Genomic DNA, 15,654 nt, shown 5'->3' with positions numbered 1-15,654 from the left:
TCTGAAACAGGAGTAGGAGGTGTGTTCTCACAGCGTCTCGGGGAGAAACCCAAGCTGCACCTGGTCACCTTCTTTTCAAAGAAGCTTACACCTACAGAGAGGAACTACGACATTGGTAATTGCGAACTCCTAGCTCTTAAACTGGCCTTGGAGGAGTGGAGACATTGGCTGGAAGGCACCACACACCCATTCACGATCCTGACCAACCACAAGAACTTAGAATACTTAGACCGCAAAACAGCTGAACCCATGGCAAGCCAGGTGGACCCTGTTCTTCAGTTCACAATATCCTACTGCCCCGGCTCCAGAAATACCAAAGCTGATGCTCTTTCCAGAATCCATAATTCTTCATCCCATACCTCTGAACCAACTCTGATATTACCACCTGAATGTTTTGTACAAGCCATCACATGGGACATAGATAAAGAATCAAGCAGTCAGAAACCCTGAACCCTCCCAAGAACTGCTCCCCCAGACTTCTGCATGTCCCACCTGACCTCAGAGAGAGACTCATCATCTGGACCCATGCTTCCCCCGCCACTGATCATATCAGCAGACATTGCAAATACCAACTCATTAAGAACAAGTATTGGTGGGAGAACATGATCTCAGATATCAATCATTTTGTCTCCTCATATTCTGTATGCACTCAAGCCAACGTACAGTGTCTTGCAAAAGTATTCATCCCCTTGATGTTTGTCCTGTTTTGTTGCATTACAAGATGGAATTAAAATGGATTTTTGGGGGGTTTGCACTATTTGGTTTACACAACATGCCTACAACTTTAAAGGTGAAAATTGTTGTTTTACTGTGACACAAACAATAATTAAGATGAAAAAACAGAAATCTGGAGTGTGCATAGGTATCCCCCCCCCAAAAAAAGTCAATACTTTGTAGAGCCACCTTTTGCTGCAATTACAGCTGCAAGTCTCTTGGGGTATGTCTCTATTAGCTTAGCACATCTAGCTACTGGGATTTTTGCCCATTCCTCAAGGCAAATCTGCTCCAACTCCTTCAAGTTAGATGGGTTGTGTTGGTGTACAGCAATCTTCAAGTTATGCCACAGATTCTCAATTGGATTGAGGTCTGGGCTTTGACTAGGCCATTCCAAGATATTTAATTGTTTCCCTTTAAACCAATCCAGTGTAGCTTTAGCAGTATGTTTCGGGTTATTGTCCTGCTGGAACGTGAACCTTCGTCCCAGTCTCAAACCTCTGGCTGACTCAAACAGGTTTTCCTCCAGAATTGCCCTGTATTTAGTACCATCCATCTTTCTTTCAGTCCTGACCAGCTTTCCTGTCCCTGCAGATGAAAAATATCCCCACAGCATGATGCTGCCGCCACCATGCTTCACTGTAGGAATGGTGTTCTCAGGGTGTTGGGTTTGCACCACACATGGCATTTCCCATGATGGCCTAAAAGATCAATTTTAGTCCCGCTCTGTGGAGCGTACGGATTAAAGTGGTCCTATGGACAGATACTCCCATCTCTGCTGTGGATCTTTGCAGCTCCTTCAGTGCTATCTTTGGTGTCTTTGTTGCATCTCTGATTAATGCTCTCCTTGCCTAGTCTGTGAGTTTTGGTGGGCGGCCTTCTCATATCAGGTTTGTAGTGGTACCATATTCTTTCCATTTTGTTATAACGGATTTAATATTTCTCCATGGGATATTCAAAGTTTGGGATTTTTTTTTTTATAACCCAACCCTGATCCATACTTCTCCACAACTTTGTTTCTGACATGTTTTGAGTGCTTCTCGGTTTTCATGTTGCTTGCTTAGTAGTGTTGCAGAGTCAGGGTCCTTCCATAACAGGTTGATTTTATACAGACATCATGTGACAGATCATGTGACACTTTGATTGCACACAGGTGGATCTTAATCAACTAATTATGTAACTTATGAAGTTAACTGGTTGGACCAGCTCTTATTAAGGGGTTTCATATGAAAGGGGGGTGAATACCTATGCATACTCCAGATTTCTGTTTTTTTTTTCATTTTAATTACTGTTTGTGTCACAGTAAAACAACAATTTGCACCTTTAAAGTTGTAGGCATGTTGTGTAAATCAAATGGTGCTAACCTTTCAAAAATCCATTCTAATTCCACCTTGTAATGCAACAAAACAGGGCAAACACAAAGGAGGATGAACACTTTTGCAAGATACTGTACCACATGCTCCACCTGCCAGGAAACTATGTCCTCTCCCAGTGCCTCAGAGACCCTGGTCACACATTGCCACAGAGTTTATCACTGACTTACCACCATCACAAGGTAACACAATCATTATGGTAATCATTGATAGATTCTCCAAAGCTATCCGACTCATCCCGCTACCTGGTCTACCCACTGCTTTCCAGACAGCCGACTAATATTAAACCATGTCTTCCATTATTTTTGCATCCCTAAGGACATAGTAAGTGACCATCACCCTCAATTCATCTCCCGCCTTTGGTCCAGTTTCATGGAAAGATTAGGAATGTCAGTAAGCCTCACATCTGGATATCACTCAGAGTCCAATAGCCAGGTGGAACGTACCAATCAGGAGGTGGGTTGTTTCTTGTGAATATTCTGTATGAGGAATCAAAAGGACTGGGCACACTTTATCCCATGGGTCAAGTATGCACAAAACTCACTCAAGCACTCCGTTACTCAGTTGACACCATTCCATTGCATACTTGGCTATCAAACACCCCCCACCCCCACCCCAGTTTCTGTGGGACAACACACCCACCCAATTACCGACAATCGACATTTGGTTCAAGAGAAGCCAGCAGGTGTGGGAAGAGGTTCACCAGAGGATGGAACTAGTAAGTATAAAATATAAGCAATATGCAGACAAACACAGAAGTGAGAGCCCAGAATACTCTCCAGGAGATCATGTATGGGTCTCCATGAAGGATTTAAGGGAACCTAACGTGTAAAAAACCCCACAAGCCCATTATATCAGCCCATACAAAGTACTGCACAAAATTAATGAAGTATCCTACAGACTAGAGTTTCCACCTCACAGCAGAATGGCACCAACCTTCCACATCTCATGCATAAAACCAGCTATTCAAGGTCCCCTAGCCACAGATACACCCACCCAAGAGCCCCCTTCCCCAGACACTGAGGGCAAACCCATCTACCAGGTAAACAAGATCTTAAACTCCCATCACAGACAAGGTCAACTGGAGTACTTGCTAGACTGGGCAGGCTATGGCCCAGAGGATGAAGTTTGGTGAGCTCCAGGGACATATTGGACCCCCTCCTTATACAAGAGTTCTAGAGCCAGCATCCTAACAAACCTGCACCTAGAAGGAGAGGGCAACCAAGAAAGATAGTTGCTCCCAGAGGGAGCTCCTCGGGGTGGTTTCTATCAGTAACGGCGCTAAAAACACGAGCCTCCAAACATGGCCGCTCATAACTACAAACCCCAAGTGCCCTCTGACTACTAACTACATAATTACAAACCTGACTACTAATTACATAATCTGTTTCCCATTCAGGCGGCATGGTGGTGTAGTGGTTAGCGCTGTCACCTCACAGCAAGAAGGTTCTGGGTTCGAGCCCTGTGGCCAACGAGGGCCTTTCTGTGCGGAGTTTGCATGTTCTCCCCGTGTCTGCGTGGGTTTCCTCCGGGTGCTCCGGTTTCCCCCACAGTCCAAAGACATGCAGGTTAGGTTAACTGGTGACTCTAAATTGACCGTAGGTGTGAATGTGAGTGTGAATGGTTGTCTGTGTCTATGTGTCAGCCCTGTGATGATCTGGTGACTTGTCTAGGGTGTACCCCGCCTTTCGCCCGTAGTCAGCTGGGATAGGCTCCAGCTTGCCTGCAACCCTGTAGAACAGGATAAAGTGGCTAGAGATAATGAGATGAGATAATGAATGTTTCCCATTCAGCAATCATCACCTCGCCTATATGAGCTCAGCTCTCACTTCCTGACTTTGCAAAGTATCATTTAGTGTTCTGTGCCTAACCTTACCAAGCCGTTTGATTTCTGCCTGACTCTGTGTTTGACCAGTGTTTTCATTTAGTCTTGACTTTGTTTCATTGCTTTCACTACATTGTTCCGTTCGCTGATCGATTGAACTCCACCTGTTTCCTGACTACATGTCCTGCTCTTCGATTTGGCTCAGACTGCAGTTTGCAAAGGCCCTGGTCTCCCCTGTGCTTTCATCCATAAGTGCCTGCACTCTGATACTAGAACTGTTACAACCTTGCCTGGAAGAGGAGCCACATTTATTTTGCCCCCACATACAGTGAGGAGGATGGTAAAGTGGCCAAAACAAATTCCCTAAGGATCATTGTTGGTGAATTACAAGAGAAAGTAAAATCTTGGGCTTTCCAAGTCTCCGAAACCACCATCAGATGCCACCTCCATCCCAACAGATTATTTGGAAGGTATCTCAGAAAAAAGCCTTTTCTGTCAGTTAATCACAAACGTAAGCATCTGAAGTTTGTGAAACGCGACTGCAACTTTTACTGGAACCATGTTCTATGGTCTGAAGTAACAAAAATGGAGCTTTTTGGCAATAAACACTCAAGGTGGGCTTGGCATAAAAAGAAGGATGGCTATAATGAAAAGAACCCGATCCCAACTGTAAAATATGGTGGAAGTTCTGTGATGTTTTGGGGCCGTTTTTCCTTCAGAAATCCTGGAGACCTTGTTAGGGTACATGGAATTATGGACTTCATGAAATACCATGACATTTTAAATTAAAATCTGACTACCTCTGCTAGGAAACTAAAACGTGGTCATTATTGGATTGTCCAACAGGACAATGATCTGAAGTATATGTCCAAATCAACACAAAAATGGTTAAATGACCACAGAATCAAGCTTCTGCCCTGGCCATCTCTGTCCCCTGACCTGACCCTCATTGAAAACCTGTGGGGTAAGCTGAAGAGAAGAGAGCACAAGAGAGGGCCTTGGACCCTGGATGATGTGGAGAGATTGTGTAAAGGGGAACGGTCTCAGATGCCCTGCTCTGTATCTCCAAGCTTCTCATCTCATTATCTCTAGCCGCTTTATCCTTCTACAGGGTCGCAGGCAAGCTGGAGCCTATCCCAGCTGACTATGGGCAAGAGGCGGGGTACACCCTGGACAAGTCACCAGGTTATTGCAGGGCTGACCCAGAGACAAACAACCATTCACACTCACATTCACACCTACGGTCAATTTAGAGCCACCAGTTAACCTAACCTGCATGTCTTTGGACTGTGGGGGAAACCGGAGCACCTGGAGGCAAGGGTGCAGATGGCACTGGGGACGGGGGGGGGGACATGTCCCCCCCAGATTTATAGTGACCCCTATCTGTCCCCCCCACCCACCGTCCCTACGTAAGGCTCCAAACATAGGTAGAAAAAGTGAGGATTAATGTTCCGTTAGTTAGGCTAACTTACATTGCAGTACAAAGTTGAAATGGCAGCAGCAGTAGCCTTGTCTGTGATCAATCCACATTACACCGATTCAAGAAGGGGAAAGACTGGAGCAGATCCTTGCAGAGTTGGGAAAGCAAGGTGTTCAATTTTCCACGTAATTCTCGGTTAATAACACTGCACAGCTGATCCATTTGATAGTAACGGTGTTTCTGCTATGACTAATGGTGCGTTCAGTTGTACTCATAAGTTGGAAGTTTGAAGTCAGAAAAGCATTGAAATCTAGCATCTACCAGCATAAACGTTGGGGTTTTCGTTTCATTTCATTAACTAGCCATTTTTTTCGAATTCCATGTTCCATGATGTCCCAGTTTTTAAACTGGGAAGCGGCGGAGAGATGTTTTTGGGACCTATTGAATCTGCTTCTAGACAGTAAATTTGTTTGGCTGCAGAGGGAAATTTTTTTTTCTATCAATTTTGTTTATTGGAAAAAATACTTTTTATTTTTATTTGTGGGGCGGCATGGTGGTGTAGTGGTTAGCACTATCGCCTCACAGCAAGAAGGTCCGGATTCGAGCCCCGTGGCCGGCGAGGGCCTTTCTGTGCCGAGTTTGCATGTTCTCTCCGTGTCCGCGTGGGTTTCCTCCAGGTGCTCCGGTTTCCCCCACAGTCCAAAGACATGCAGGTTAGGTTAACTGGTGACTCTAAATTGACCGTAGGTGTGAATGTGAGTGTGAATGGTTGTCTGTGTCTATGTGTCAGCCCTGTGATGACCTGGCGACTTGTCCAGGGTGTACCCCGCCTTTCGCCCATAGTCAGCTGGGATAGGCTCCAGCTTGCCTGCGACCCTGTAGAACAGGATAAAGCAGCTAGAGATAATGAGATGAGATGAGATTTTTATTTGTGTGAATCTGTTGTTCAAGTGTTTATACTTCTGTTTTCATACACATTTTATGTTTCTAATCATTTTGATGAAGGCACGAGTGTGAATCATTTCAATTTTATTTTGTTATTAATTTTTGGACATTCCCTTTTTGTTAGAAGTTACAGTTAAAGTTTCTGTGATGAGATTCTTCATCCTGCTGAGATCAGCAAATGTTTAAATAAAACATGCAGAAGACATGAAGTTTTGGAGCGTGATTAACATACCAGACAAATAACAATTTGATCATGTATGGCTAGTGTTGACCAGGTAGGCCTTTGTCTACCAATGTTCATTCAGTTAGAAAACTCACAATTCTAATGTATATTGAAGCTTCAGTACATATATATGCATTTACACAAAATGGAATCATTTGCTGACAGCTCAGTCCCCCCCAGTTCAAAAATCCTATCTGCGCCCCTGCCTGGAGGAAACCCACACAGACAGAACATGCAAACTCCACACAGAAAGGCCCTCGCCGGCCACGGGGCTCAAACCCAGGACCTTCTTGCTGTGAGGCGACAGTGCTTACCATGATACCACCGTGCTGCCCTACCCTCCATATATGTCAGAGATTAATGCCATATAAGCCAAAACTGGAATTATCTCATGTTTTGCTAATGTTCCAGTCTTCAGTTCAAGCCAGCATATTTTTCTGTATTCTTCTTTGCTTAGCCTAGAAAAAAAAAAATCCAGTATAGGCTCTGAATTGGATTGGTATTCTATCCAGGGAGAATAAATGGGTGAATTCTAATATGATGTAATTAGTCACCATCTGATTCCCCAATCTTGAAACTTGCTTTAAATTTTATTTTAAATTACAACCCTGATTCCAAAAAAGTTGGGACAAAGTACAAATTGTAAATAAAAACGGAATGCAATGATGTAGAAGTTTCAAAATTCCATATTTTATTCAGAATAGAACATAGATGACATATCAAATGTTTAAACTGAGAAAATGTATCATTTAAAGAGAAAAATTAGGTGATTTTAAATTTCATGACAACAACACATCTCAAAAAAGCTGGGACAAGGCCATGTTTACCACTGTGAGACATCCCCTTTTCTCTTTACAACAGTCTGTAAACGTCTGGGGACTGAGGAGACAAGTTGCTCAAGTTTAGGGATAGGAATGCTAACCCATTCTTGTCTAATGTAGGATTCTAGTTGCTCAACTGTTTTAGGTTTTTTTTGTCGTATCTTCCATCTTATGATGTGCCAAATGTTTTCTATGGGTGAAAGACCTGGACTGCAGCCTGGCCAGTTCAGTACCCGGACCCTTCTTCTACACAGCCATGATGCTGTAATTGATGCAGTATGTGGTTTGGCATTGTCATGTTGGAAAATGCAAGGTCTTCCCTGAAAGAGACGTCGTCTGGATGGGAGCATATGTTGCTCTAGAACCTGGATATACCTTTCAGCATTGATGGTGTCTTTCCAGATGTGTAAGCTGCCCATGCCACACACACTAATGCAACCCCATACCATCAGAGATGCAGGCTTTTGAAGTGAGCGCTGATGACAACTTGGGTCGTCCTCCTCTGAATCTTTTGATGATATTATGCACTGTAGATGATGATATGTTCAAACTCTGCAATTTTACACTGTCGAACTCCTTTCTGATATTGCTCCACTATTTGTCAGCGCAGAATTAGGGGGATTGGTGATCCTCTTCCCATCTTTACTTCTGAGAGCTGCTGCCACTCCAAGATGCTCTTTTTATACCCAGTCATGTTAATGACCTCTTGCCAATTGACCTAATGAGTTGCAATTTGGTCCTCCAGCTGTTCCTTTTTTGTACCTTTAACTTTTCCAGCCTCTTATTGCCCCTGTCCCAACTTTTTTGAGATGTGTTGCTGTCATGAAATTTCAAATGAGCCAATATTTAGTATGAAATTTCAAAATGTCTCACTTTCGACATTTGATATGTTGTTTATGTTCTATTGTGAATACAATATCAGTTTTTGAGATTTGTAAATTATTGCATTCTGTTTTTATTTACAATTTGTACTTTGTCCCAACTTTTTTGGAATTGGGGTTGTACCTTTTATGGACCAGTCATGTAAAATTACATGCAACTATTGCACTAAGATACTCATAAATTTAGAAAATTTGAAGAACGTCTGTTGTGACAGAAATATATTCATAGAAACATGCACTATTTTAATTTTAAACCACTTAATTTGTTTATTCAAACCTCTGACCCTTTGTTGCAGACATTCAAATTTACATCATGTTTTTAATATCATCCTTATCAACAACATACTCATAGACAGTTTGCTCTAATGCAGACTTTTAATTCATTTTTATTGGTGCATAGTGTGCTTAAAGATATTAAGGATATAATGATTAGAACCCCCCACACACACACACAATTATCCAGTTGTCCACTATCATACGGAAAATAACTAAAAAGGTATCATGTTATACACACACACACACACACACACACGTGTGTGTATATATATATATATATATATATATATATATATATATATATATATATATATATATATATATTACACACACACTGACCTGTTGGTGTCAGACTGGTTTGAGTATTTCAGAAACTGTTGACCTCCTGGGGATGGAACAAAAAAAACCTTCAAGTGAGCCACAAACACCTTGTTGATAAGAGATGTCAAAGGTAACTGGTTCGAGCTGACTGGAAGGCTATGATAACTCAAAAAAAAATGACTCTTTCCAACTGTGACGAGCATAAAAGCAGCTGCGAAAAAGAGTCATCTCAAATTAGTTCCCTGAACATGATAACATGAGGTCTCTGTCCTTCAACAGCCCCCCCCCCCCCCCAGTCACCAGAACTTCATCCATCAGCAGCATGGACATGCAGCTGACAAATCTGCAGCAATTATGCAACTCAGTCATGTCATCATGGACCAGAATATCCAATGAATGTTTCCAATACCTTATGGAATCCATATAATAAAGAACTGAGGCTGTTATGTGAGCAAAAAGGGGTCCTACCTACTTTATCTTGATCAGAGTCATGGTGGTTCCATAACATTTATATTTAGGTTTAGTACAGTTGAACATCCCATTTTAAAACCATAGGCATTTATATAGAGTTGTTCCCCTGCTGTTGCTGTAACAGCGTACAATCTTCTGGGAAAGCTTTCCACTACATTTTGGAACATGCCTGTGAGGATTTACTCATTCAACCACAAGAGCATTAGATGACATCTCTGACCATTCCAAACAAATTCAATAGAGTTGGGGTCAGAGCTCTGTGCAGACCATTTGTGTTCCATACTTCATACCAACTTTGGCAAAACATGCCCTTATGGAGATTGCTTTATGCATACAGGCACTGTCATACTGGAACATGTTTGGTATAGACACCTTGATTCCTATAAAGGGAAATCTTATTGCTATGGAATACAAAGACATTCTAGACAATTATGTGCTTTCAACTTTGTGGCTACAGTCTGGGGAAGACCCATGCATGTGTGATGATCAGGTGTCCATATGCTTTTGGCCATATAGTGTATATATTGCTAGCATGTCAACACTAACTCAATCACATTTTTAGGCTACCTATAACTATTTCAACTTTTACTCAGGTGAAGGTGTTGTATAGGCTACAGGACATCATTCATGACTAGAATTATTAGCTTTTTACCTGTGGTGGGAATTCAGTAGGGGAGAACAGGGAGACTTGAGACGGATGAGACTTGAGATAGTTTGTATTCCCATAAATTAATTTCAATCAATCAGGTTTTAGATTACATCAGAAGTTAGATGTTGCCCCTTAGAGTAATCTACTTCTTTTGGGGCCATGAAGCTGGACACTGCAGTAGGGTCTGTGCAGTTCAATATTTATGTTAACCAAAACTTGTATTTTCTACTTCCACCTCCATTCTATGGTGTAATGTCTGCTGGAGAAATCCATCCATCCATTATCCATAACTGCTTAGCCTGTGCATGGTTGTGGGCAAGCTGGAGCCTATCCCAGCTGACTATGGGCAAGAGGTGGAGTACACCCTGGACAAGTTGTCGGATCATCACAGGACTGACACATAAAGACAAACAACCATTCACACTCGCATTCACACGTACGGTCAATTTCCATCCATCCATTATCCATAACTGCTTATCCTGTGCAGGGTTGCGGGCAAGCTGGAGCTTATCCCAGCTGACTATGGGCAAGAGGTGGGGTACACCCTGGACAAGTCGCCAGGTCATCGCAGGGCTGACACATAGAGACAAACAACCATTCATACTCACATTCACACCTATGGTCAATTTAGAGTCACCAGTTAACCTAACCTGCATGTCTTTGTACTGTGGGGGAAACCGGAGCACCTGGAGGAAACCCACGTGAACACGGGGAGAACATGCAAACTCCACACAGAAAGGCTCCTGTTGGTTGCTGGGCTCAAACCCAGAACTTTCTTGCTGTGAGGCGACAGTGCTAACCACTACACCACTGTGCCACCTCCATATATACTATTAATTATTAAACTTAAATTCTGGGGAAAAACATTTAAGGATTTTTTTCCACAAAATGGCCAGATGGGGAGAGTTGGGACAGTTCATGTTATAGGTTTTTTTTCTTGTGTTTTATAAATATAAAATTGTTTAAAAATGTTTGCTAAAAATGTGGGAGTGTACCTGCATGAGGATTAAGCTTATTTCATTCCTTCTTGAGAATGGAACTGTTTTGTCTCGTCAGGTTGTGGGTGAACTGACATCCATCTCTCGCTCTACCGGCATTGTGTGTTCATACAGTTCATAAGGTACAAGTTTTGATCATAAATAAAAATTAAACATGTAGGCCTAGATATTTTTTGTCCCATGTCTCCCCACTATGTCCCAAGTCTCTTAGCATGTCCCATATCTTCCCTCAATGTCTCATGTCTCCTCACAAAAAAACCGACAGAAAAAGTGAAGCTTCAAAGCCAGTATATGTGACAAGCTGAGAAACTAATATTGTAGCAAGAGGGTATAGTAAATCTTCTCTAATGCAATACCTGCAAAGAATTTCACACAATCTATAAAAGCTGAAAACAAGTCCCAAGTCTCCCCGCTCACCCCTACTGTTTTAAATATCTTTTTACGAAATGGAATTTAGTGTCGAGTATAAAAGTGTAAAGAGTCTGGGAAACTGTCAGCTCCATGTTTGACAGGTGGAATGCACTTGGAGCCCCTCCAACTCTCCATGTTACTGGAGTAAACAGCAAGTCAGGGTAGTACGCCACCTAGGGTATGTCATGCTTTGTTTGCGTAGTATTTTGGCTGACTATCGAGTGGTAGATGGGGTAATTTGGGACCTTGTAGCGCACTTTCTCTGTGCCACAGAGGAGGAGGAGGAGGAGGCAACTTGAACATGTGCGGCTCATTCTGCACTTACAGTACGCTCCAGTCTAAACGCGGTTCATAACACAGCTGTGGATCAAAGCCATTCAGCCAGCGGTATCGCAGCGCACTGAGCTTCATTACACTGAGCTCTAAACTACTGACAGAGGATACCTGGATGTTCCCGAATTAGACATTCTGCTTCTGATGCCTTGATTATTATTATTATTATTATTATTATTATTATTATTATTATTATTATTATTGCGTGATCGAGGTCTCTAAATGAAAGATAAACAAAGAAGATTGTAGCCTTTCGAAAAACATCCGATTCAAACATCTGGATCACACAGAGTCGGTGAGTGTTTTCTAGGAATAATCAGTGACGTTATTTAAAATAGCACTAGCTACATCCGCTGATTTTATTAACAAGTAGGACTTCTAAGATTCATAATCTACTTGAATCATATATATGCAAAGTTTTCAACAACATAACATGCCATCCAAATGTTATTCCACATTTATAATCTTTATTACAAGGATATAACAGTGAAACTCGATGTGGTGTATAACCTGGTGTATATGTGGTGTGGTGTATGATGTATAATGTGATGTGGTGTATGATGTGGTGTATGATGTATATGTGGTGTGGTGTATGGTATGGTGTATATGTGGTGTGGTGTATGGTGTATATGTGGTGTATGGTGTATATGTGGTGTGGTGTATGGTGTATATGTGGTGTATGGTGTGGTGTATGGTGTATATGTGGTGTGGTGTATGGTATGGTGTATATGTGGTGTGGTGTATGGTGTATATGTGGTGTGGTGTATGATATGGTGTATATGTGGTGTGTGGTGTATGGTGTATATGTGGTGTGGTGTATGGTGTATATGTGGTGTGGTGTATGGTGTATATGTGGTGTATGATGTGGTGTATGGTGTATATGTGGTGTGGTGTATGGTGTATATGTGGTGTATGGTGTATATGTGGTGTGGTGTATGGTGTATATGTGGTGTATGGTGTGGTGTATGGTGTATATGTGGTGTGGTGTATGGTGTATATGTGGTGTGGTGTATGGTGTATATGTGGTGTGCAGTGCGCCCTGGTTCATTTTATAAGAGGCAAAACATTACTGAGAATATGAGTATATGTACACTGTAAAAAAAATATTTGTTGTTTTAACTTAAAAAAGTTAGTGCAAGGGCTGCCTTAAAATTTTGAGTTCACTGGAATTCACATAGTAAGTTAAATTGTTGTGAACTTACTATATTAATTTCAGTGAACTAAAAATTTTAAGGCAGCCCTTAAGGCAACCCTTGCACTAACTTTAAGTTAAAACAACAAATCATTTTTTACAGTGTACTAATTAATGATGACTTCTTATTAATTAATAGTTATCATAGTTTTTAAATGTGTATGCTGAATCAGTACACCACACATGCTGCTCATTTAGAACTATGAAGGCTATTTGGTCAAATGCTCTGATCTTTGTGTTTATCATAATTTTGTTTTATTGTTATGAGTAGGTTATAACACTGCTAGTGTAAGTCACGCCTTCACACAAACAAGCAACACTGATAAAGTAATTTTGTCTTTTGGTTGTAAGTGTGATGGAAAAGTGTAATAAAACTCGAGGCTGTTAGGAAGAAACAAACAGAAAAATGAATTTATTAAAGCACTGCTTGCAAGAGGGCTTTCCCGAATGAAAGAATTTCACCCTCCATTTCCATAGACCCTGTTTTATAGATGTCAAAATAACAATAGCATATCAGATATCTTCTTAATCTCAGGGTGTCCAGCCTTGGCACCCTCTCTATCATTAAACACTGTTCCGGCACATACACATGTTTATACTAACCTAAAAAATAGAACACAAACAGCATTCTTCATCTTATATAAACATGAGACACAGTGTCTGACCTTCTAAGAATCTGAGAGGCATGAGTTCTCTAAAAATGATATTTTTCCCCTACACAGTGTCTCTGAAGCTTACCTTTCTAAAAATCACTAAAGCGATAAGAATTGTCTAAAAATTAAATTTTCCTCTACCTAAACTAGCAGCTAATTACACTATAATAAGAAAGGGTACAGTAATAAACTGCATTTTTCCTTCTCACTGGTGTGCTACCATTCATTATATTTAATCTTTCACCCGGAAACATATAAAATGCACCTTTAAAAATGATTTAGAGTACTTAATTGGATCATAATGATGTTTTAGAGTAAAGTTTTAAAGGTAGACTGTATGCACCTTTTTCCTTTTTATATAAAAGGTACACGTTAAAGGTACAAGAGCTGTATCTTTACATGTACCACCCCATCAACAAGGAAAGATACACTTTAGCAGCGTTACGTTTGAGAGCATATACTAGTGTAGATGCAGTGTTTATGTTTCTGATTTTGAAAACACTGGACAAATAAAAGTCACAGAATATATTGTGTGATGTTCTGTGGTAATACGTAGAGGATATTACATGGCGGCATGAAGATATGAAGTTTAACTTCAAGTGGTGAATGTATTTTCAACATGTATAGAGATATATGGAAACAAGTGTTTTACTGGGAAATACACCACTTGTATTTTTCATACGAACTACATCCGGGACACGGAGAACCAAAACTGTGACATAAATCTCTGTATGTCACTCATGAGAAAATCAATGAATTGTTTTGATGAACTTGCATACTTTGTTTGCGAATGTGTCTATATAATAAAAGGAAAATCACACATTGGCTTGAAGATATGAAGTTTATCTTTTTGTGTTGAAAAACTCGCATTTTTTATACCAAATACATCGCGGATCTGAATGACATAATTCCCGATATTTCACTCTGATCATGTCACTCCCGGTGTTTTCCAACTGACTTGACACACATTGTCAACATGGCAAACTGGTTCAAAGTTAAAATTCTTTTGATTAACTTGCGTATTTTTTTGGATGTGTCCATATAATATAAAGAATATTACATGGTTGTGTAAAGATATGAAGTGTATCTTCTTGTGTTGAAAATATTTTCACTCGTTCACTTTGCTCACTCATGAATATGTTCACCACTCGAAGATAAACTTCATATTTTTGCACAACCGTGTAATATCCTCTGTTTATATCACGGTTTTGAATCTCCATGTCCTGGATGTAGCTCGTATGAAAAAATATGAGTGACGTATTTCCCAGTAAAACACTCATGCCCATGTAATATGAGTTTACTTTTCATTGAAGAGTTACCTTTCATTTGTATAATATCTGAATAACCCCTTCGGGCAATTGTACAATTGTACACATGAAGTTCCATAGCATTTTTCCTTGTGTCCAAAGGGGATAATAAGCTCCCAAATATGGTTATATAAAGGGATTCTGGTGTCTATCTTTATTTAACCGTCTTTGGTCAGTTTATGGAGGGTTGTGTCTGGGTTTTTGGGTGTTTAACGATCTGTATGGACTTGAACATATAAAGCTTCGGTTTAGCAGCAGCAAGACAGTGATGTAAATGTCAGTATAAGTTAACATTTGGCTTAGTGCAGTATTGGGGGCATATGTAGTAATATCCTTAAAGCGCTTTTGAATATACCAAGTTCTATACCAAGTTCTTCCAGTTCCACAAGAACACTCACCACATGTGGTCCACTCAGTTTTAGACAGAGGTGGACAGTAACGAAGTACGTTTACTTAAGTACTGCACTTAAGTACACATTTTGAGTATCTGTACTTTACTTGAGTATTAATTTTTTGGCAACTTATGACTTTAACTTCACTACCTTTGAAAGACAAATATTGTACTTTTTACTGCACTACATTTCTGTCAAGGTCCTCGTTACTATGAAGTGGCTTTGAAAGTGGATGGTTTTTTTCTTTTCTAAAACGTGATTGTTTTTTCGCAGGTGACACTGAGACAGATGATCAGTAATCACTAGGGTCAGGTCACGCCCGTAGACTGTATAAACTCAAGATCAATGGTTTCTCAGCAGCATTATTTAACATGATCAGTTGATGGCAGAATGGAAGGAGGCGGTTCTTCTGGGGAATGCACGCACTCAGGGCTATAGCTAGAACCCAT

General features: G+C 40.8%; 1 protein-coding gene across 3 annotated transcripts in view; it reads left to right on the top strand.

The window, feature by feature from the left end:
- The window catches only part of thrap3a (thyroid hormone receptor associated protein 3a), a 264,720-nt gene that overhangs the window by 208,117 nt on the left and 40,949 nt on the right, over positions 1-15,654 (top strand). The window contains exon 1 of one of the 3 annotated variants that reach the window (XM_060922189.1): positions 11,605-11,956. The exons of 1 other annotated variant lie outside the window; for it this stretch is intronic. The gene's annotated coding sequence lies outside the window, so the exon portion shown is untranslated. Of the gene's footprint in view, positions 1-11,604; positions 11,957-15,654 lie in introns of those variants that run through there. One more of the 3 variants, XM_060922187.1, reaches the window with a different exon arrangement.

Source organism: Neoarius graeffei, chromosome 5 (genome assembly GCF_027579695.1).
Source record: "Neoarius graeffei isolate fNeoGra1 chromosome 5, fNeoGra1.pri, whole genome shotgun sequence".
Classification (NCBI taxonomy): Eukaryota; Metazoa; Chordata; class Actinopteri; order Siluriformes; family Ariidae; genus Neoarius; species Neoarius graeffei.
This window is presented reverse-complemented; position numbering and strand designations above follow the sequence as displayed.